General features: G+C 47.6%; 1 protein-coding gene across 1 annotated transcript in view; it reads left to right on the top strand.

Annotated features, from left to right (window-relative positions):
• LOC135235342 (agrin-like) overlaps nt 1–23,329 on the top strand; it is a 334,070-nt gene that overhangs the window by 5,362 nt on the left and 305,379 nt on the right. The gene's annotated exons all lie outside the window — the stretch shown is intronic.

The following is a 23,329-nucleotide window of genomic DNA, read 5'->3' as shown; positions in this document are numbered from 1 at the left end:
TATGGATGTCTACTGGACGTTAGCGGGAGAGCCAAGAACGACTAAGGCATCTCAACTTAATCTGCTCACCATTTCTCACTGGGATGGCTTTTTTCCTTAGTTAGGTTAATTCTCAGTTTTGGACGTGCTATCGATTCACATGACTTTTTTTCCCCACTGATTAAAAAAAAAAAAGAAAAAAAAAAAGTCATTAATATTTGAAAAGGTTTGATTGTATGGAGGAATAATCTGAAACAGAGTTTTGTGAAAAAGCTTGTGGCAATCATAATTCTCAGATTCCCTGGCTCTTGGTAACGGCTTTCTCTGTGCAATAACGACAATGGCTACCCAAACTGCTGTTTGCATCTGGGTCTGTCTGTTCGCCCCCCCCCCCCCATTTCATTTAATCTGCTTGTGCCTGGTGTGCTGGTTTGTGACATAGGCATTCATCAGAAAGGTGTATTATATTGTCACATTAACATTTCAATGGCTGCCATATTGCCAGGTCTGTTCGAAATCACAGACTGCGAGAACGTAGCAAACATCCTCCTCCTCCTCCTCCTCCCCTCCTCCTCCTCATCGAACCCTGTACCGGCGATTCAAAATGCCATTTTGAAGGAGCTTTCATCTCAACCGTTTTCTTCAGAAAAGCGAAAATGGTAAAAAAAGAAAAAGATTGTACAGCCCTCTCACACAGATTTGGCTGTCTGGTCTGCTACTGAATGCGTGCGGGGTATCTGCAGTAGGCTAAAACTCATTTAGCTCTACGGGGGTTTGAAACACCTGCAACTTATTTTTTTTCTTTTCTTTTTTTTTTTCTTTTTTGGAGCTCCGTCACCATGGAAACACCAAATAGAATGTTGCCCCTGTGAAATCGGTGTGTGGTTCAGCTGCCTCGGCTCACCTCCGCACTGCCCTCCTGCAGAGGGGTCTGTGCCTTGGCTCGACACCTCTGCTGTCCCCTAATGTAGGAGTATGTGTGCTTGGCATGGGCGCTGCTCATGGTATTTGGCATTTTCTGGTGGGCACTTCTGTCCCACCCCTACTGCTACAAATGTGTTTGCAAGGACCGCCGACGGGAACAGTTTGTGAGACAAAAAGACTTGCCTATTAAGACAGCCTGATTTGCTGAGACCATTAGCACGTGCAAAACGTTTTAGCGAACGCAGAACTAATAACACGGGAGATGATTTGGCACATGCTGAAGGTCGTAAGTAAATCCAGGCCCTAAATATTTGACTACTTTAGGGGTTTTATGAAGTCAGAGTGGAGCTCCTAAAATCTTGATGTTTCAGCTGAACTCTCTCACTGTTAAAGATGCTACCTCGTATAGTTTAAATTTGAGTTCATGCAAGCAGGGTGAATGGGGAACAGGGACAAACCAAACCCAAAATTGAATGAAGGAATAGATCATACATTCATACATAAGGATACAAAGCCTTAAAGTAGTTTTTAAATAGTTTTGCTAGGTTTAAAATAAAAAGCTTGTTTTATAATTCATATTTTGTGAGATAACAGCTTTGAGCAGTTTCCCTTCTGGTTTACACGTTTTTTTCCCACGAATGTCCTTGTAAAAAAAAAAATACCGTCATGTCACCGAAGCCCGTAACACAGTACCCGACGAAGCCAAGCTGCAGCTCTGGCGCCAGCGATGTGTGGGCAAAGCTCCGTGCCGTTAATCTCTGCCCGCTGCTCCACAGTACTGGCAGTGCCCTGGCAGTGCCCCCCCCCAGTGCCAGTACACACAACACAGCTCTGAAAAACCGGGAGTTTTGGCAAGTTTTGGAATCGGTGCACAGATCTCCTTCTGTAAGACACTGGCTCTTTACAGAGTACACATGGTCCCTGTTCGTCTCATTACATTACATTACCGGCATTTGGCAGACGCTCTTATCCAGAGCGACTTACAGAACTTTTTACACAGCATTTACATTGCATCCATTTATTAATCCGGATATATATTGAAGCATTGCAGGTTAAGCACCTTGCTCAAGGGTACAATGAAAGTGTCCTTCTGGGGAATCGAATCTATGAACTTTAGGTTACAAGACCAGTTCCTTACCCACTGTACTACAGTGCCACCCCCTAGGTGCCACCTTGATCTCATAGTTACTCTGTTAGAGTTTAATTAAGACTACATTTCCCTGTGTGCTCAGGCCCCTATGCGCTCCCCTCCATTACAGCCATCCCTATACGTCTCTTTGGCGGGCCATTCCAGTGGCTCTTTGCTTGTTTGTGGCATTTAGAAGAATCTGGCACAGATGTTAGAATTCCTCCGCTTCCCCGTCTGGGCATGAATCGGCTAACCCTTCCTTTCTTTCTCTCCCTTCTTTCTTTCTTTCGCTCTTTCTTTTCATTCTTGCGCTTTTTTTTGGTGTGTTTTCTGGCGAAGCTCGTGAACGCCGTCTCGTACTCTCCTCTTTCTTAAGGAGCCGCCGTCTGTGTGCGTGTGTGTGTGTGTGTGTGTGTGTGGAAGGCCTCCGCTCGGCCACTTGTGATCGAAGCTTTGCGTGCTTCGCAACAAAAAAGCACGCGATAAATAAACCGTTTTGGATATTAAACGCTGTGGCGAAGCTGCAGTCTTTCAACACTGGCTTTTATAACCGTTGCGAAACCTTGCGAGAGATGCGGAGATGCAGCGTGTACCCCTCGGGCTTAATTAAATTAATATTTCCGTATCATTTAATTGAAAAGCGCCGCGTGAATATTATGAAACGGAGCCTTGCTCTGTGGGGATCAGTGTATTTGGGCATGTCACAATGTTTTAAAAGAGGTTGGTTAGTGGAGGCCCGAGTCATTTTAACAACTTGAACGCCACATTTATTTCCCTTCCCAACCTTCTATTGTTTGTTGTTAAACTTGTCTTCTTTTGTGTGCGTGCAGTAATATTTAAAATTCAGCCTCCAGAATTATCAGAGGAAGTTTATTCAGATTTTTTTTTAAAACCCAATGAATTCAGCCTACAGCGCAGTATGGAGTTATCCTTGGCTGTGGAAGGAAGGGTCTATGCGCTTGGCGTAATGACAACAGCAGCCATGACACCCCTCCCATCCCATTTGGCTGGAAGGAGAGAGAATGATTCGGCGGTGGGGGTTTGGGAGTGGGAGGGGGAGGGGGAGGGGGGTGAGGGGGGAGCAGCAACATTATGCAACTCATTAGGTTAAGTGCTTTAATTAGAGGGAGAAGCCATTAGCACGCTCATTCGCTGGGCTGCTGAGCGAAGACTGATCGGCGGCCATTGACTAGATGACTCTGCAGCGTTTGCTCCGCCTGCGGGGCATTGTGGGTAGGCGGCGGAGAAGCGAAGGTGGATTGCGTTGCGTCCGGGCGCGTTCTCCGGGCAACCGGCCCGATCAGCTCAATGCAGCGCTCGTCTGGCGCTCGAGTTGAGCGCTCGAGCTTCGTGACATGACAACATGGCTGCTTGGTTTCGCTTATTATATCAGGGTTACACCACCGCTGGGTCAGCTTTTTGATTTGATTTGATTTGTTGATACCCACTGTGTACATTGAGTGCACTGTAATTTTTTTTTCTTCTTATAGATTTAAAAAAACTTATGAAACTGATGGTAAACATTATTTACAGACTTAACATTTTTCCTTTTTTAGCGTATTCTACGCTAAAGTGCACTACACCAGTTCACAGTGTTAAAATGTAACAGACATTTTAGTCATGGATGACTATCTTCGGTGATTTCGCACATCTACATCTAGACTGAAAGACAGGAACAGCAGTATTGTACTTGACAAAGTAAATATCTGTGTCTTTGTAAAACATGGACAACAATATTTAGCAGGCTTTGAGTGGTTGTGGGAGACAATGTGGTGCAATTGGACTGTTTCGTAGCTACCACCATTCTCATCTTGAAACCTTTCTCCCCCCCATCTCTTGACATCTAAATGGGAGTGAGAAATTCAGGAATGGCAGGCGAAGAATGAAGAATCAGCTTGAGAATTTCCCACGTAGGAACCTTTCTCCATTCCACGGCAATGCTGCACTCCAATTTAGTCGTGATCCGATGATACTGCAGCAATTTCCAATAATAAAAAGTGCCACCGTAAAAGTCGTCAGCACGGCAAAAAAAAAGGCAGCCTTAACCAGTATTCTCATCTTGAAACCTCATCCTTTCTCCCCCACCATCTGTCTCTTGACATCTAAACGGGAGGGAGGAATTCCGGAATGCCAGGAGAAGGATGTTAGTACAGAGGTATCATTCAAGGGGGAGAAAAAAAACAAAACAAACGCTTTTGAAACCTTTTCGTGCTGATGGTGAACTTGAATAGACAGCGGGGCAGTTCTTTGCACAGGTGTGGATTGGGGGGATGGGTTGGGGGGGGGTGTCGTCACACGGTGAAGGTGTGATTGGCTCTCAGTGGGTGGGGGCCAGTCTATTCTGCTCCGTGCTGTCAGTTTTGATCACATCGGTTCGGTAATGCCCCTGTGGGGTGGGATTGTTTTTGCTGTCTTACGGCAACGCTCCTCACAAGAATACCCAGCGCTTCTTTGTCTTATTTGTACTTTGATTGTGGCTATGGAGACCTGTCTAAAACTGAAGGACGGAGAGAGAGAGAGAGAGAGAGAGAGAGAGATTTAAGGAGCACTTAAGCGATTGTAGACTTTTTTTGTTTTGAAAGACCGACAAGCTGTTCGGTGAGATTTGTGTAGACTTTGTGGTTCCTTTATGCTTTGTGCTTCGCGCCGTTTGAGAGAACGTTCGCTGTTCAATAGCTGCAGAAAAAAGGGGAACGCTGTCATATTTCCTGGTGCTACGCCATTGTAGAAGCAAATCAACCTGTCAGTATTCAATGGGAACCGGTCACAGTACTGCCGAATTCAAAACTACTCCATAATTTCAAATAAAATCGGTCTCAGACCAGACATATTTTTTTTTCTTCCCATGAGTGTATTCTGAAATAATTCAAAAAAAAGATCTGGAGTAAAGTTTTCCCCCAGTGCTTTGCCTCTGTCTATAAATCCTGCAGTCTTAGCCATTAGCTCAGGGCTGAAGAGGAAGGTCTTGACAGCTTGTCTGTCTAACGTTTTCCTCTCAAGTGTTATTGCATGCTGCCTGCTTGTGACAGCAGGAGGAAGGGAGGGAGGGAGGGAGGGAGGAATAGAAGGAAGGAGGTAGGAAGGAAGGCTGCCACTTGATAGAGAGATGTTGAACAGACAGCGAGATGCTATCACCCTCGCTTCCTTGTTTATCGGCTTCCTTTTGTTTACTCTCTCTCACTCTGTCTCTCTCTCTCTCTCTTCTTCTCCCTATCCCTCTTCCCCTCTCTCTCTCTCTCTCTCTCTCTCTCGGTCTCTGTGTGAAAAAACCACGATGGGATGAAATCTCAGGAGGAACCTGGCTATAGAGGGGGAGCCCATCCTCTGCTGGCCGGCCTGGTGTAAAGTAGCGGTAGTAATGGATGGTAACAGAAATCCAATTAGGGATCTGTCGCAGCAAATAAAATGGGTTGTGCGGGTTACAGTTGAGGTAATAAGCTAGCTGGAAAAGAAAGTAGAAGTCCAAACGAAGGGCGAAGTAGTATAGTGTGCAGTTTAGAGGGTCAGGGCGATGCTTCTGGAACTCCAGGCTGTGCCGTGGCTTGGGCATGAACCAGGGGAGGAACAGGGCAGTGCAGTGGTCCCTGACCACAGGGTGAGGGACAGGGCTGGAGCTGTCCCTGACCACAGAGTGAGAAACAGGGCTGGAGCGGTCCTGTTAATTCATGGTGAGGAACAAGGCTGGAGCGATCTTGTGAACTCAGGACGAGAGAACGGCAGGAGCCCCAGGGACAAAGAAACGGAAAGGAAGGTTAAATTTCACTCATCCTGCAAAAAGTAACTTTAAACAAGCTAAAATAAATCTTTTATCTCTCATTACAAGACTAAAACACTTGTTAAGACAGACTTTTTTCAGTGAAGATTAAATATTTGCCTACATTTAAGGCAAATTAATTTCTGTGTGTGTGTGTCAGGTATGCTGGTTGGAGGGAGCAGGATTTCTGAATGAATATCCCCTGTGGACTTTTAGGGAAGGGAACAAGTTATTTCCCACCATGTGACTTTGCTCCGCCCACCATCTGTCACATTGCGGTCCTATCTGACTTGGCTGCTGTGATTCATGTTGACTTTCAGATAACAATACAATGTGGCCATGAGGCCATTTCTTTAAGATTTAAGGGCAAACAGTCTCCAACATTCTTCAGTTTCCTGAATGAGAACGCGGACATATTTACGTCCATGTTGGTGGGGCGGGGGGCGGGGGGCTGTTTACTGACTCCATGGAGCCAAACGTTCACCGAACCTTGGCCTTGACTTCTTGCGCACCACTGCATCTTGTTTGTCAAAATCATTCCAAAACACGTCCTCTGTGTAAACAGGAAAAGAGTGGAAGTCTTGAGAACTTCACTGGGAACCATGACACCCGGAATTCCGGAATTCTGGGAGGAGGATCGATGGCGAGCGGCAGGCAGAGGGGAGGTGAAGCGAACAGCAGAGTGAAAGATGGAGAGTAGACGAGGAGGCAGAAAGAAAGAGGGAATGAAAGGAAGAAAGGAAGAAGTGGGAGAGGTGAGGAATAAAGGCAGATTTAGAGTCGGAGTGAGAGCTTCACAGGGAGAAACGGTACGAATTGAATGGGGGATGGGGGGAAGAAACAAAAGATAAATGTACCTGCTTCGCCAGCTACCCAAAGTCTGTGGACATATTGCATTTTTTGAAGTTTTAATTAAACCTGAGAAAGAGCGCCTGTCTGGAATGATGATGTTGGGCTGCGAATGAGAAAGCCATGACAGACAGATGGGTGGTCGGGAGTGGGGGGGGGAGGGGGGGGGTGCTCTGAGATTTCTGTACCTCCACCTTGCTTTGGTCAACCCCCCCCTCCCCCCCCCCAATCTACCCCCCTGGCCTCTCCTGTTCCTGGGCTGTGAGCCGGACTCGGTGGCAGGCCAGCCCCCGCGGGGAGGCCCAGGAATTAGAAGCGGGGATTGCATTGGTGGCTCGGAGGTCTGCAGCATATTTGTGTGGCGCGCTGATGGACGCACGAGGAATCCTGGCGCGTCTGCGAGCGTGGACAACTGTATTTAAAAAAAATAAACTGAAACGGGACAGAGATAAGCGCTAAGCGCGGTGTGAGCCGGAGTTTCCCCCCGGCGCAGCGGCGGCGGGCGCGGCGGTGCCGTATCCCAGCAGGCCGAGCAGCGGCCGCCGCTGAGAGAGAGGGACTTCCTCCGCTCCGACCCCCCCCGGTCTCCGGCTGCTCTCCCCGTGGCATTATTCAGAGAGCTTTATTTCACTCCTACATCCTGGAGCCCCTCGCAGTCAGACACCTAGACAACGGCGAGGGAGAGATTAAACACTCCTTTTCGGAGGAGGGAAATCCAGGCGGGGTTTGGGGTGGGGTGGGGCGGAGTGGGGTTGGGTGAGTTGGGGGGGGGGTGGGGGGGGTGAGAAATCTTGGCTGCGAACCGGAAAGCCTTCCCGGATTTTGAGCTCAAAAGACGAGAGCGGGGGGGGGGTGGGGAAGGGGGGGGGTGGGTGTGAGGGGGGGGATGAAAGCGCCTGGAGTATTTTGGCGGAATATTTGTTCTCTTAAGAGATGTGGCGGTGGCTGCGGCGCTCTAAGAAAGGCAAAGGTTCTGGGGGGCCGGGGGGGGGCGGGGGGGTTCCTGAACTCTCGTTCGTGAGACCCGCGACAGCATTCCGTCCGACCAATTACAGAAGCCGCGGTTACCGCAAGCGCTTGACGCCACGGAACGCCCGAAGGTGTTCTGGCGCGAGGGCGCCGAGCCTCGGTGCGTACTTAGCGATTTTAGCGTGTGTGTTCTGCGAATCCCGGCCGCCCAGGCGAACGAGTTTTCGCTATGTTTTCGTTTTTTTTTTTTCGTTCCGAATTTGCGAATGTAGAACGGAAGGCTGCTTCAATTTCACGCCCTGCGGCGTCGCGTAAACCACGCTCAGCCGTGTCGTTTCGGGCGCGCCTAACTCCTCGCGTTTGGAATGCCCGCAAATTAAAAATTTTCAAATGAGGACGAACAAATATGCCCTCATTAGGTAGAAGAATGTTTTTTTATTTATTTATTTATTTTTTTTTACTCTTAGCATTTCAGATCTCTGCTTCCAAAAATATGCTCATATTTTTATCTTGTGTGTTCATTGTCAAAGTGTAATCGACGTTAAGCCGTGTGGAAAATTAAACGGTTTCGAAATTACAAAAATAATTAAAAAGTGGAAGAAATTCCTTATGTGAATACTAATTGCATTCTTTACATATTTGACATTTTGTATTAAAATAATAGGTAAAATACCTTCTAAGGTGCAACGACTGACCTTATGATGATGGAATTGAAGAATACGGCATTGACTTGTTCAGCATAAACTCTGCATAATTTTGTTTGGAAATACTACAAAAGCCTATCATTATAAAAAAAAAAAACAAGCCATTTTTGTGATTGTATTACACTGGTTATGGTTGCCTTTTTAACCCTGTGAGACCCAGTCTTTGATGTATTTTCACGCCTATGTTGTGTGTACTCTAGACATTCTGAGTAGCAGCTGAGAATATTCCTCTCCATATATGTTGCTACAATTTAGTATAGGGCCTCGGACCTGGTGTCCCAAACTGCATGGTGAACTGAATGGCGAAAATACCTCTTGAATGCCTGAAAAGAAATGTTGCATTTTTTACAACACTGGGTCTCACAGGGTTAAATGTTTTTCTTTTGTATATGAGTCTTTGCAGCAGTGCGAGTTTTAGATGAAGGCTTTGACAATTGCATTTTATTCCCTTAATTGCGTGTTCTTATGTAGGAATGCACATTAAAGTGTAATGAGCCGTCACGTTCAAACTGAGAAGAGAGAATGCGCACAGAAAACTGGCTAATTATCTTGTGGACCTGTTACTGTTTTTTAATTAGATGGAAAGACGGAATTGCTCTGTGGTTGGTGTGGGTCAATTTCCCCTACGGTAAAAAAAACAAAAAACAATGTAATATCTGTTGTTGATTGTATTAACCCTTTGCTTTGAAATACTCTTACTTAATGATGATTATGTGGAATTACAAAATCATTATACGATCACATGTTCAGTGAATTTGGGAATTAATATAATCTATTAAAAGATCTGGACGAGCAGGGGAAACAAATGCACTAACAGTGAGTTATACTGTAAAGGGGATTGCCCTCTTTCTGCTTCATCAACATAACGTCTTGAAAACAAATAAAAAATCTTCAGGACACATTTCTGTACAAGACATCATAGAAAAATAATGTTAAAAAACATTTTGCACAGCTGGTTCTGTCTCCCATTATGGTTCTTCTGCTTTCACAACAAACTTAAACCTGGCTCCTTGACCTTTTTAAATCGTTGCGGAAGAGATGCTCATTGCAACAACAGCCCTGCTGATTAAGAGGGGGCTGGTGGGGGAGGTCTTGGGAGACCAAGTCAAATATTAAGTAAGAGAACTGGGAACCCGGTTACCCCCCTGAGTCTCCGGAAGAGTCCGGAAGACGCTTCTTGGGAGGTCAGGAGTTCGCGCTGGGGTGCGCGGCCCGCGCCCGTTTGTTGCGCTAACAAAGCCCTTGTTGACCGGGGTGGGAAACCCCTCGTCGTGTCTCTGCGAGGCCGGCTAGCTGCTGAGGTGTAAACGATAAAGGAATACGATGTGTGTTAATTAAAACACAGTAGTAAATGTCCATACTGACCCCCCCCCCCACTTTGGCCTGTGCCAATAGCAGTGGGAAGAAACGATTTGCGCGAGCGGATGATTTTTTTTCCCTCTTTTCCTGGTCCTCAGGTGCACTGGCCCTGGCGGGCGGTGGTAAATATTTAAACGGTTCCCCGCTGCGTTGACTTCCTGTTCGCTCAGCTTGTATGCGGCGGGGTCCTGACACTTATAACCTCAGGTCCCGCAGTTAACCTCTAAGTTTGAGCGGACACCCAAACTCTTTCTGACAGCTGACTCATGGGCGATAGTGCTGGAGATGTGAACCTGGTGAAACGTAGTCTTTCTTGACTAGTAGAAGTATTTGGACTGAATTGAGCACTTACTATGCTGTAAAAGCTTCTGGAGAAAGATTTGTATTTGGTGGTAATATGGTCTGTTCTATCCTAATGGGAAACTAACATCTGTCTTTCCTGGTGAGGGTGGTGGTAGTGTAGCATAGTGGGTAAGGAACTGGGCTTGTAACCGAAAGGTTCGATTCCTGGGTAGGACACTGCCGTTGTTCCCTTGAGCAAGGTACTTAACCTGCATTGCTTCAGTATATATCCAGCTGTAAAAAGTTGTGTAAGTCGCTCTGGATAAGAGCGTCTGCTAAATGCCTGTGATGTAACTGTGAGAAGGCTTGTCCCAGGCTATATTTTGTTGCGGGCTGTGTGTTCCACATGGTTTGCCTGAGAGTTAATAAAAGTTTTTTTTTGTTTTTTTTTTAACATGTCGTCTGATTGCATCTCCTCCCCGTTGTTCTCTTGACTTCTTCCTGTGGTCAAACCGCAAGACCCCTAACTGGGGTCTGCCACAGGGTTCCCACACTCCCACACACTTTTGTGAAGCCATACCTATAATTACCCAGGAATCTGTGGCCATAAACCTGCTGTTATAATAACAAGGAGCCGCCAGTTAATCAAGCCTAGTAACCAAGCTTTGATTGGGGATTTTCAAATCTTTTTGTTGATGTGCTGTTTGTTTTTTTTTCTTTCGTTCATTGTTTATCACAAAGAGTGGTAGAGCTGGCTGTATCCCATTAGCAATTTAAGTGAAATTCAGTTTAGCTGGACTGCGTGCTACTATGTGACAGAAATGTTTATGCTTTGGAAGCTGGACGTGTACAAGCTGAGTCACATAACAGTACGGTCTCCAGTAGGGAAGTGTGGTAATATCAAAGGTATCTGCTATCTGTCTGTTTCAAGCTTAAAAGAGAATTATCATCTTGGCCTGAAGATTATGGCTGATATAGAACGTAATCACAGTTGCCTGAACTGCTTTTAATTATTATAATTTATTTTTAATTCATCATTTTTTTTGCCTGTATGGCCACCCAGGTGAAAAAAATATTATACTTGCTTACATGATATAAACTCTAATCATACATCCAGTATTCTTAAGTATAAAATAGTGTACTTCTTCAGCATACTAATTTTTTCACATGGGCAGATGAATGTAGTCTAATGACAGCGGCCCCTGACTTTCCGTGGTGTGCGATAGTGCGCATCGCTTGTGTCCAGTACATCGGTGTTTAAATGGGGACGGTAGAGAGGCGCAGCCCGCAGATCGGCCCGTTAGCAGCTGTCCGTTGATTGGCTGAGGAATGCAGCGCTGCTCTGCCGGGGCCCGGCGGCCGTTTGAGGCCAGGGATTGGCCGGGATTGAGACGGACTGTCGCGCGGAATCCTGTTGCTTTAGCCAACAATGACAGGGAAGTGATGGCTTTCAGAGGCAAACTGAGACCTCACAAAGGGCTCTGCAGTGCACACACACACACACACTTAAACACACACACACACACACACACACACACACACACACACGCCCACTTAAACACATGTGTGCACTCTCTGTCTCTCTCTTTCTTTCACTCACACACACACACACCTAAACACACGTGCACTGTCTCTCTTTCTGTTTCTTTCTCTCTCTCTCTCTCCTACACACACACACACACACTTAAATACACATGCAGTCTCTCTCTCTGTCTCTCTCTCGCTCTCTCTCAGACACACACACACACACTTAAACACACGTGTACTGTCTCTCTTTCTGTCTCTTTTTCTCTCTCTCTTCTGCACACACACACTTAAATACACATGCAGTCTCTCTCTCTCTCTCTCTCTCTCTATCTCAGACACACACAAACACACTTAAACACACGTGCACTCTCTCTCTCACACATGCACAAACTCACTCACACATGCACGCACATCAACGTCACTCGTTTCTCTTGATCAGTGCTCATGGCCCAACCCATATTCCCACGCTTGCCTATTGCATGAAAGACATGGTCTTCACCCGCTGTCATAAACGCTTGCCACAGGCAAACCTTCTTCAGGGAGTCATGACGTGAAAGCAGGGCTCTGAGATTAGTGTGGTGGATGCAGCCCACCAGTGCGGACCAGGGGGGCGGGGCAGTGGGGGTTAGCTCCGCCCCCTTGTTTGTAGTTTTATGGTCCATGCTGAGATGAAGCGGTTATAACACCAGACAGACAGTGGGGACCCCCTGCGTTTCCCTTTACTGTCTTTCTGTGGCCTCAGCCCCATGTTTTCTATTGTCGCTGTGTGTGTGTGTGTGTGTGTGTGTGTGTGTGTGTTTTGTTATCTGGATTCCCACACAGCACAGCTGCCCAGCTGGAGGAAGTGGTGTGTCCTGCAGGTGTGTTTTAAGTCTGTCTCACACGAGCCTTAGGAGAGGAAGCGATGCATGTACATGTCCACACGCCGCTTCTTTTAATGTCTGCAAATCCACCGCCAGAGTCTGTCACGTGTACTGTGCGCGGAACTCACTCAGATAGGTGTTTACGCCAATTACCTGAGCTGTCTCTCGTTTGCTTTGTTCATTTCCTAGCGGTGTCTGCTTCCGAGTTGGTTCTTCTGTGAGACCACCAGGCTCACAGATTTCAGCCACAAGCACGGGTTCGACCACTCCATTGGTGGAGGCGGAGGTGGGGGGTGGGGGGGGGGTGGAATCTCAGAATCTCAGAGACGGTGCCCTACAGAAACTTATTTTGATCGTCAAAGACCGCGGGCAGCAACATCGACAGTCAGCAGGCATCAGCAGCACCTCTACTCTTTGAGTTTTTTTAGGATAGCCTTTGAATTTTTTTTTTAATGACGGTTTCCAGATCGAAGTTACGGAGTGTCGGCTCCTGGCCGTGAGGACACGAGCCTCGTCAAATATTTTCCCGATGCCGGCTTTGACGGTTTCGACAACGGCTCCCCAGTCCCCCTCAGTGAGCCCGTCTGGCGGAAGAAATAAAGTTTTTGAGTGAAAGAGCGCCGTCTGGAAGATGGGCTAGAATGGCCCGAGGCTGGAGGAGGAGACGGGGGATAGAGAGAGGGGGTGTGTGGGATAGAGAGGGTATGTGTGGGGGGGATAGAGAGGGTGTGTGAGTAGGGCCGGTGGCTGATGTCTCTTTGCATTGGTCGATATCTTGGTCTCCCCCGAATACGTTCCCGTGTTTTTTTGAGGAGGAAAGGCACGGCTGAACTGTAGCCCGGCAACAAGGAAACAAGACGAAAAACAGAGTGCACTCGAACTTGATTGAAGAAGAAAGGAATTCCCTACTGCACCTGCCTCTGAAGACTCAGGGCTTTAAAGGGCGTTGTGTTGTTTGCGTTGCGGCTTTCTGGCGGTCCGTGTAGTTGCAGAAACTCTCGGGCCTGACCGATATGCCGTCGTTCCCCTGAAGTCCTGAGCATTAGTGGCTGGTGACCTCAAAGGCTCACTGTCCTTGTCTGTGGCATGGTAGGCAGTCCTCATCCAAACAGACGGAACAGCAACGCGGAAGATAAATGTAGGCATTCCTGGGAACGCTTCTGGAAATGGCCTGTAGCGCTACAGTAAGGTGGCTAGCAGGCTGCTGGATGTACATGCAAAATGTAGTCGTGAAGGTGTACCACTGAATACTTGTTCCTGTCCCACTTTCGCATTACGTGTGCCTCCATCCAGCACTTATATTGCACTTGTATCGTCGTCTTGATGCTGTAGCTTGTTGTCATACCTGCTGGTTTGACTGGTTTGAATATTAATCGGACCTGTGTTCTGTAGTTGTTCCAATGACCTTCGGTATGCGCATATTGTATGTCGCTTCGCGCAAAAGCGTCTGTCAAATAAATACAATGTAATTGTAACATTATGCAGTGCATATTTATCATGGATGTCAGCACCTAAAATATTTCCCTGGTACTAAGCCCTAAACATGAATGTATGTGTGCCTTAATGGCATAGACCCATGATGCCTCAGTGCCAGCTTCCCTGCAGGTCCTGTGGCTGCGGGTGGGTTTGTAGTGCACGGCTGTCTGAATATGCTAACGTGCTTGTTCAGTAAATCAGTCAGTCAGGGCATGCTCTGTTCATCCGCCTTATGGGACAGGGGTGGGGGGACAGGGACAAGGGGTACGCACCCCATGCAGACTTTCCGTACTGTCTGTGCTCCTAACAAAAGAGAAACCTGTTATTGTTTTTTTTGGCCAGAAATATACAGTTTTAGGTTTCGAGAAGGAAGCTTGGTTGATGTTCGTTATTTCGAATTGCGGAGTATCCCAACTTTATAGAGTGCTTCAGGGCCTAGAGCTATGCCCACTAAAGGAAATCACGAGTTTCCATTGGTCTGATTACTGTTCTCTCTGAGATAGCGCAGGTGCACCAGTGTAAATAAAATGAATACATAAACTAGTCATTTAGTGGGTGCTTTTATTCAGAGCAACTTACAGAACGCAAACTTCTCTTGTAGTGTAGCGTGGAGGTGGTGGCTGATTGACAGCCTCTGGTGGTTTGCTTTTGATTAATCTATTATGCTCTGGTGCTGATAGTGAATTAGCTGCCTTGCAGGACAGGGTGAAAGAAGTTAGATCTTCAAAAAAAAAAAAATTGATGATTACTTTGTCTTTTTAGCTCAGATAGTGAGACGCTTCATAAAACCACCCACTGTGTGGAGCACTGAATTATTGGAAGTGGGTATTTTGGTAAAAAAAAAAAAAAAAAAGAAGATCATTTTGAAGTGTTTAATTGTTAATTCCTTTCACGTTTGAACACAACTCATCCACATGTGCTCGAGGCGAATCAGATGATTTTCGTGAAGTGGGGTGTGTCTTGTGTCAAGCTTATTTTTTTACAAGCTGGAAAACTGCAATCTACACGCTTGCTATCAGGAAGGATTTTTAGCCCTCTGGGTTGATATATATATTTTTTTGTATTTTGATATTTGATTCTCCCGTATGAATGCGTACAGATTTTTAATTCGCTATGCAGACGAGAGGAGAAATGTACTCACACCATCGTAACCTTCGCTGGTGCTGACGTGGAGAGTTTGGGGCTGAGAGACTGAAGTGGAGTGGCAGCTACCCTGCTGTCCCAGTCATGCCCAGTGAGCACTCTGCACTAATGAGCACATGACCTGCAGGGGCTGCTGGGAGATCCTGGGGCTCTCTCTCTCTTTCTTTCCCCTTACTCTTTACATTTCTCCTCACTTTTCTCTCTTTCTCTGGCTCTGACTGTCTTTCCCCCCTCTCTCTGTTTGTATCCCCCTTCCCTCTTTCCTCCTTTTCCCCCTCTCTCCTCTGTCTCTCTCCGTCTTTCCTGCTCTCTCTTTCTCTCTTTTCTTCTCTCTCTCTATCTGTTTCCCTGTCTCCCTTTTTCGTTCACTACCCCATCCTCTCTGTCTCTCTCTCTCCCTCTCCCTCTCCCTCTCCCTCCTCTCTCTCTCCCTCTCTCTCTCTCTCCCTCTCCCCCTCTCTGTCTCTCCCTCCTCCTCTCTCTCTCCCTCCCTCTCTCTCTCCCTCTCTCTCTCTCCCCCCTCTCTCTCCTTCTCTCTCTCTCTCTCTCTCTCTCCCTCTCCCTCTCTCCCCCCCTCCCCTCTCAGTCCTCAGCCTTTTGTTCTCAGTGTGGCTGTAGGAATGTGCGCTGATCACAATGTGCGGCCAATGACAAAGTGGGGGGAGTTTGGGGTCGACCCTGTTGGGGGAGGGATGTTTGGTGTGGCGGTGGCGGTGGTGAGGGGTGGCTCGGGGGGGGGGGCACAGGAGGGCATATTTCTCAGGACCTGTAGGCCAGAGACTTCATTCTGCTCTGGTCATTGTGGTCAGAATCACGCTTTGTCTCCATTCTGCAGGGAAACTGACATCAGACCTTGTTTGCCCAGATGGCGAAGGTAACATAAACTAGCCCAATGGAGGGACACAGCCAGCACGTGAGATCTAGTCAGGGCGCTCCTCTCCTGCTGAGTATTCAGATATAATTAATGACAATTAACAAAAACTTTGACTAAGGGAAGCTAATATGCAATACATATTCACTGAATGTTATGGGTTACACTAAACCACTGGACATTTGCATCTAGCTCTATTATCTATCTATGTTCAGTTTTTTTTTTCCCCACAGTGGTGGAAATAGTGCTCCTGGAAGTGATTTTTTGCCATTCTGCTGAAATCTCTCCTCTCTGTCATCAGAACCACCTGTAATGTGTCTGAAGTCAGAAATCTTTGCCCCTCGTCGTGCATTATGGGTAATCAGATGGCTCCCTGTCTGAGAACATTTTTGGATATTTGTGTTGTGCATGAGCTTGTTACTTGTGTGTGCGTGCACCTGTGCGAGTGTGCCTATGCACGTGTGTGTCTATAGCAGTGGGTGCGTGTGTGTGCGTGCGTGCGTATATGTGTGTATGTCTTGTAAGGGTGGCCTCCCTCCTTTTCATTCCCTGTTCCTCCCCTCCCTCTCCCTCTCTCTCTCTCTCCCTCTCCCTCTTTAGCTGTGGCAGTGCAAGCCTCTCCCGACAGAATCTTGATCAGGGCGCATTTACATCCAGACAATGGAATGAAGTTCAAGTGATTTCTCCTTTCTTTTTTTTTTTCTTCACCCCATCTCTCTCTCTCTCTCTCTCTCTCTCTCTCTCTCCCCCATCTCTCTCTCTCTCTCCTCCGTCTCTCCCTGTGATCACTCTTCGCAGATCAGTGTGCTCTCCAGAGAAAGGAGTCATTGACACCGCATTGTTCAGCAGCACTCCACTACAGTAGAATGGTCTGAATGGATCCAGACTTTATATCTGCTGCGGTGGACAAGGTTGTCTCAATACCCACTACATAATGAATCGGTGCCCCGCTCTGTCCCAGTACCCGCTTAAACAGCCTTTTCAGCCCGTGTTTGTCTTGTCCTGGGTCTTGTCTGGTACGGCCTCTTAACCCATTGAGACCTGACGCAACATTTGCGTGTGTATCCCTTTGCCGGGTGCGACGTTTGCCTGCTTCTCCCTTTAGAGCCGGATGCGACGTGAGCGCGGTTTTAGATGCTGTCATCGTTTTCAAGACACGTGACCCATGAAATGCGTCGTGATTCGCTGAAATACACGTTGGGAAGGCGAAATGCATTATTCATTATTCGCCTTAGGTCTAAATGGGTTAAATAGTGTCCCTTAAGTATGTGCCGCCTACTAAGCATAGTACGTACTGTTTAGTGTGTATCTTTTAGTATGCAATGGGAAGTATGCAAAAATGCTATTCTCTAACCGACCTGTGGAAGTGTCACATGATGTTACGCTTCTGTGCGGTCATGCTCATGTGTCGTCGTTGTTGTTGTTATTGTTGAATGAAAATGCCAGAGAAGTTGTGTCGCATGTTGGAAGTGAAACTGTGCGTCATATTTATTGGACCAAAACGGTTGTTTAATTTCTGAAAGGTATGCTCTTCGACACCCCGGAAATATGTGCATAATAATCCTACAATTTTCTCATCCAGTGTGTACTCAATGACAATACTTAATAGTACAGTAGGCAAGTGTGCCGATTCAGACACAAACCTGGTTTCATACCAAGATGCTATTCGAAACGAGTAAAAAGCATCGCATTGCCTTCGCAACCAATTGGTGGAGCAGAGGTTATGATCGCCTGGTCTGTGCACATGCCTCCGTCTGTCTGTCCATTTCGTCCGTCCGTCTGTACATTCACCAATCTGCTCTTCTGGCTATCAGGTTAGCTCAGAAAGTTCTGTATGTTTTTTTTTTTTTCTTCCATGAAATGGCCTCGACCATTACCGAGGGCAGGAGGGAGGGTGAAATAGCCTTTCAAGGCTTCTGAAGACACGCATTCTCCCTCGCGCGTCTCTTTAGGTTTAAAAGCATCTCGAGCAACAGGCCCTTTCATTGTGCTGAAGTAGTTTACAGCTGCCGGATTACTGACAGTCAGTCAGGAAAAAAAAACACGCTTTCGTTTCGCTCGCTTTGTAGTCTTTGTTAAACCCCGTGGAAAAAAAAAAACCCAGAGAGAAACGGAATCTGCCGTCAGGATCAGATGTCGCCTCATTGCGCGTTGCTCGGAGGTTGAAACGCGCAACCCTACGAAAGCTGTTTGTTTTCTCTTCAAGGGTTTCGAAAGTTACTGATGTCGAACTATGAAACGTTGCCCCTCCGAGGGGCTGAAATGTTACCATATCCCGTTTTTTCTTTTCTCAGAGTGGCAGAGGTGCAGCTGTGTCACTTAGGAAGATGCTGAAGACAGACGCAGCCAAGTACTAGGAGTACATTTAGGATTTTAATCGCTAGCAAGTGTTGCTGGTGCTCTTGTAGGGTTTAACTTCCAAGTTCCTGTTCAATGTCACGTTAGCTGGTGGATTTTAGTGCCTTTTGTGGGATTTTGGTATGGTTTTGGTTTTGTTTCGGTCTGGACAAAAAAAAAAAGAACTCTAAACGACAGACCAACCAGCCTGGCCTCAATCCTTTCGTGTTTATTGCTCACACAGCACAACACAACTTTAACGCAAATCGCACAAAATCAGTCCACCCCCTCACAAAACCAACAAAACAGCCCTCTGCCGCGACGGCTGTAGCCGCAAACACGACCAAAACACGACCAGAACACGACCAAAACACGACCAAAACACGACCAGAACACGACCAAAACACGACCAAAACACGACCAAAACACGACCAAAACATAACCAAAACACGTCCAAAACATAACCAAAACACGGCCGAAACACCGGCTGCAGCACCGGCGACACCGGAATCGGCCCCCGCCGGGAGAATTCCGTTTTCCTCACGCGAGGGGAGGTGCGACAGGGCTGTGAACCGGACTGCGGAGCGACCTTGAGCTCGGTGAAGGAGAGGGGGGGTGCGGGGTGGGGGTGGGGGTGGGGTGACGGGATTAAGGAGAGGGACCACAGCCACTCTGAAGAATCGCGGCATTGTTGTGGCCTGGTTCCTAAAAAGAGAGAGAGGGGAGAGAGGTCTGAGACGGGAGAGAGAGCGAGAGCGAGAGAGAGAGAGGTCTGAGATGGGAGAGAGAGCGAGAGCGAGAGAGAGAGGGGCTGAAAACACTGTCCTTTCCCCCTAACCCACTCGCCACCAAGTTTCTGTGTGTGGTTTCCGAAAACCAGACCCCTGTAGCGTCCCACTTTCAATGCCGAAGGTCTCTTTTGACAATGAGATGTTTTATCTCAAGAGACTAACCCAGATAAATAAAGTTTAAATAATTATTTTAAAAACGCTTTATCACAGGCGATCTCAGCTGAATTAATGAATAAACCATTACTGTTACTCCGAACCGCATAACTTTTCCTACCTGGTCCCACACACACACATTCACTGTGCACACTTACACACACACACACACACACACGCATTCACTGTGCACACTTACACACACACACACACACACACACACACGCATTCACTTGTCTACACTTACACACACACTCACACACACATTCACTGCGCGCACACTTACACACACACACACACACAGGCTACATTTGGGCTGCTGCATCGCAGCCATGCTTAGCTCTCTGCGCCCCTTCGAACAGCTTAGTCTCAGCTGGCGGGGCACAGCACTGGCTGTAATGGGGTCAGCCGGATTCAAGCTGGGGCACCCGGGCTTTGGAGCGGGAACGTGCGTCTTCCGGGGCAACGCTGGGATCAGCCGGGGGGAGTGAATGTGGCCCCCAGAGGCCTCGTCTCCTGTCCAGCAGCCGGGAGAAAGAGACCAGAAAGCTGGACTTGTGCTCCTCCGATTATTCATGGGGATTTCCTGCCTTAAGAAGGGGAATTAATTGCCCTCTGCATTGCCAGTCAAGGCCCCGGGGTAATTAAAGACGCCGTTGCCGTTATCTGCTGAGGGATTGAGAATTGAGACATTGAACCACAAGATGAAATCGTACTGTAAAATCATGCTGCATTATCACCAGAACATCTCCAGCTGGTCATATATCTTAGCCGCGCAGTTCTACGCACTCTCGTGTAACTTGGTTAAGGTGATTCAGTTCAGTTCAACTTTGTTTGCATAGTGCTTTGTTTACGGAAGCACTGCCGCAAAGATGCGGTCACGGTGGAAATACGAAACAAAATTAAATTGGGCCTGAACCTTCCCCAAAGTGATTGAGGTAAAAAAAAAAAAAAACTCCTCTGTGGGAAGAAAAACTCTCCAATTGGGTTGAGATTAAAGGAAGAAATCTTGGGAAGAACCCTGCTATGGAGTTTGAGCCTGTCCTCCGCTGGTCAGCCTGGTGCAATAGTTAAGACTGAATGAATGGTAGTGGAAATGTAATGAGGGACCTTGCAGAGCAAATGATAAAATGGGGTTGGGCAGGTTACAGTCAGAGGCAGTTACACTAGCTGGTAAAAACAGTCCAAGCAGCGAGATGTGCAGTAGTATGCAATGCAGAGGGACATGCTGATGCTTTTAGGCTCTCTGGTTGTGCCATTGTCTGGGCTTGAACCAGGAGAGGGATGAGGCTGGAGCGGTCTGCAAACTCAGGGCAAAAGGACAGGGGCAGACGCCCCAGGGAAGAAGACCGCGAAGAAGAAGGATTAGGCGCTAAATATAAATTATTAGATTTACCGCTGCACATGTAGAGGCCTGTGTGTATTAGGATGATCCTGAACAGTCCGTACCCCAACAAGACACAGAATGGCAGACCCCTGAGACTTTACATTACATTACATTACAGGCATTTAGCAGACGCTCTTATCCAGAGCGACTTACACAACTTTTACAAAGCATTTTTACATTGTATCCATTTACACAGCTGGATATATACTGAAGCAATGCAGGTTAAGTACCTTGCTCAAGGGTACAATGGCAGTGTCCTACCTGGGAATCGAACCTGCGACCTTTCGGTTACAAGCCCAGTTCTTACCCACTGTGCTACACTCCGTCCTCCACGAGACTTTCTCATGCAGTGCCAGGGCAACGGCACAGTCAGCTCAGCTCACGGCTCTCTGGTCCTGATTTACCCCCCCCCCACCCCCCACCCCAAAACACGTCCCCCCCCCCCCCCCCGGCCCCGACATCTTTAACAAAAGGATCGGCTAAAGACGTAAGTTTTGAGCGAGAGTGTGTGCCTGAACTCCGAACACGCAGAGGAAGATAATTCCACAAGGCAAGAGAAGGCCCTGCCTCCCATTGTAATTTTAGATATACTCGGAATTTCTAAAATAGCCGGCGTCTTCTGAGCGAAGCAATCTCGGAGGAGAATAAAGGATAAGTATCTTTCTAAGAAACTCTGGAGCCGTTTAAGACCATGTAAAGCCTTGTGCATTTGGGAGTTAGAATATTATAGCCGATTCAAAATTTAAATAGCAACCGACGAAGAGGCGCGAGCACTGGACCAATGCTCACATTTCTTGGTCGTCCTAAGTACCCAAGCTGTACAACTACGCTGCATTCTGTTCGATTTCGAGACGATTCAAGGCTGAATTAGTGTAGCGAGACGATGAAGCATTACCATAATCCAGCCCGGAGTTTACAAAGGCATGAACCAGTTTTTCAGTATCCTGTAGGGACAGCAACTTCCTCAGTTTAGATTACGCTCCTCAGGTGAAAGAAGGGCAGCCTTGAGATGTTATTAATGTGGGCCTGTAAAGAAAGATAAGAATCAATAGTCATGCTTTAAAGGTTTTTAACAACTGCATTGGCTGAGACAGAGAAGCCATCTAGATTTAAAGAAATGTTTAAGAATTCATCTCTCAGAGATAGATTCTTAAATATTTATATTTCCATCTTATATTTCCATCTAAGCATGCTCCCCACTGAGAGATTTCTGCAGTGGAGCGTTTCTGTCTGCATCAGGTCATTGTTACCCCAGAGCAAACTCCAGCACGTAGTTAATATTTACATCACAACTGGGTTATTAAGCACAGAGATTTAGAAAGAGGTTAACGGTGTTCTCGGTTTTAATTGGAATGTTTTCAAAGGTTGCTGGAGTCATTGCATTATTATACACTGTATTTGATCAGCTGGTGTCCTTATCAAGGCCACGTTACCTGGCCTACATTTACTGTATAATCCAGGCACATGTAATGCGTAATATAACGCATGGCTGAACACGCAGTGGAGCGGTGTGTGTGTGTGTGTGTGTGTGTGTGTGTGTGGAGGTGAGTGTGTGTGTGTGTGTGTGTGTGCGCGCCAGTCACCTTTCTCTGGGGTTAAACTGCACGGCCTCCCCTGCAGCTCTCCGGTCAAAGTCCGGTTTTCTGACGGCTGGTGTGTCTTAAGAGCGCCGTATCGGGGGGAAGTGAGGCTTCCTGGAATGGCAGCCCATTCAGTCGCCTGAATTCCGACCCGTCTGTTTTCCCAAAGGGTTCGATCTCGTGTCTCCCCCCCCCCCCCCCATATCATCCCCCAAAATTTTGCAGTGGGGAGAAGACTCCATCCTCTGACTCCTGTCTGCTTGTGTTCCTCGTTCCTCCCCCCGTTAAGACATTCTCGCTCCAGTCTGGTGCAGCGTGCTGATGTAAACCTCTGGGCCTTGTGTACGCTGTCACCTGCGCTGTTGCTCTGTGTCCGGGGTGGAGGGAGGCAGGGATTCCAGCAGGGCAGCCAGTGCAGGGCACCCAGCACAGGGCAGCCAGCGCAGGGCAGCCAGCACAGGGGAGCCAGCACAGGGCACCCAGCACAGGGCAGCCAGCACAGGGGAGCCAGCTCAGGGCAGCCAACTCAGGGCAGCCAGCACAGGGCAACCAGCGCAGGGCAGCCAGCACAGGGCAGCCAGCACAGGGCAGCCAGCACAGGGCAGCCAGCGCAGGACAGCCAGCACAGGGCAGCCAGTGCAGGGCTATCGTCTCTGCTCACAAACGCTCACAAACATCTTTGTTTGTTCCAGTGCCACAGTTGTGATTGGGCCTTTGGTTTATTCACAACACTGTTTGCAAGCCCAGTGACAGTTTTGTCAGTAACTTTAAAACTGTATCTATTGTGAGTTCTATTATATACACACCTCCAGGCCTTTAACCAACCATCAAAAGGACCAGGCACCTTCCAAAGGGCCTAAGCTTGACCCCTTTTTGCCCCTGGGAGTGAAGAGGCCCAAGGGGGGAGCCCTAAATAAATGTGGAGTTATTTTTATGATGTAGATGGGAATCAGAGTGGAGGATGCAGGATATGATAAGAGAGACGGAGGAGGAGTGCTGATCTGCCTGTGCTAGTTTCACCCTGCGAGCGACGAAGAGGAGTTTATACCCCGGGGGTGTGTTGGAGGGCAAGGTTGGGGGTGGGGGTGAGGAGGGGGGAGGCTCCCCACACTACAGAGTGCTCTTTGTTCTCCGTTTAGTCTGCTGGGGACAGAGGAGTGATACTGCGGAAGTTTGCTATTCTGTGCACGTTGTCAACTTTTTTTTTTTAGCCCCTTTTTTTTACCCCCACTTTTTTTTTTTTACCCCATAT

Source organism: Anguilla rostrata, chromosome 11 (genome assembly GCF_018555375.3).
Source record: "Anguilla rostrata isolate EN2019 chromosome 11, ASM1855537v3, whole genome shotgun sequence".
NCBI lineage: Eukaryota > Metazoa > Chordata > Actinopteri > Anguilliformes > Anguillidae > Anguilla > Anguilla rostrata.
Note: the sequence above shows the minus strand (reverse complement) of the source record. Positions and strands in the feature narration are given on the sequence as shown.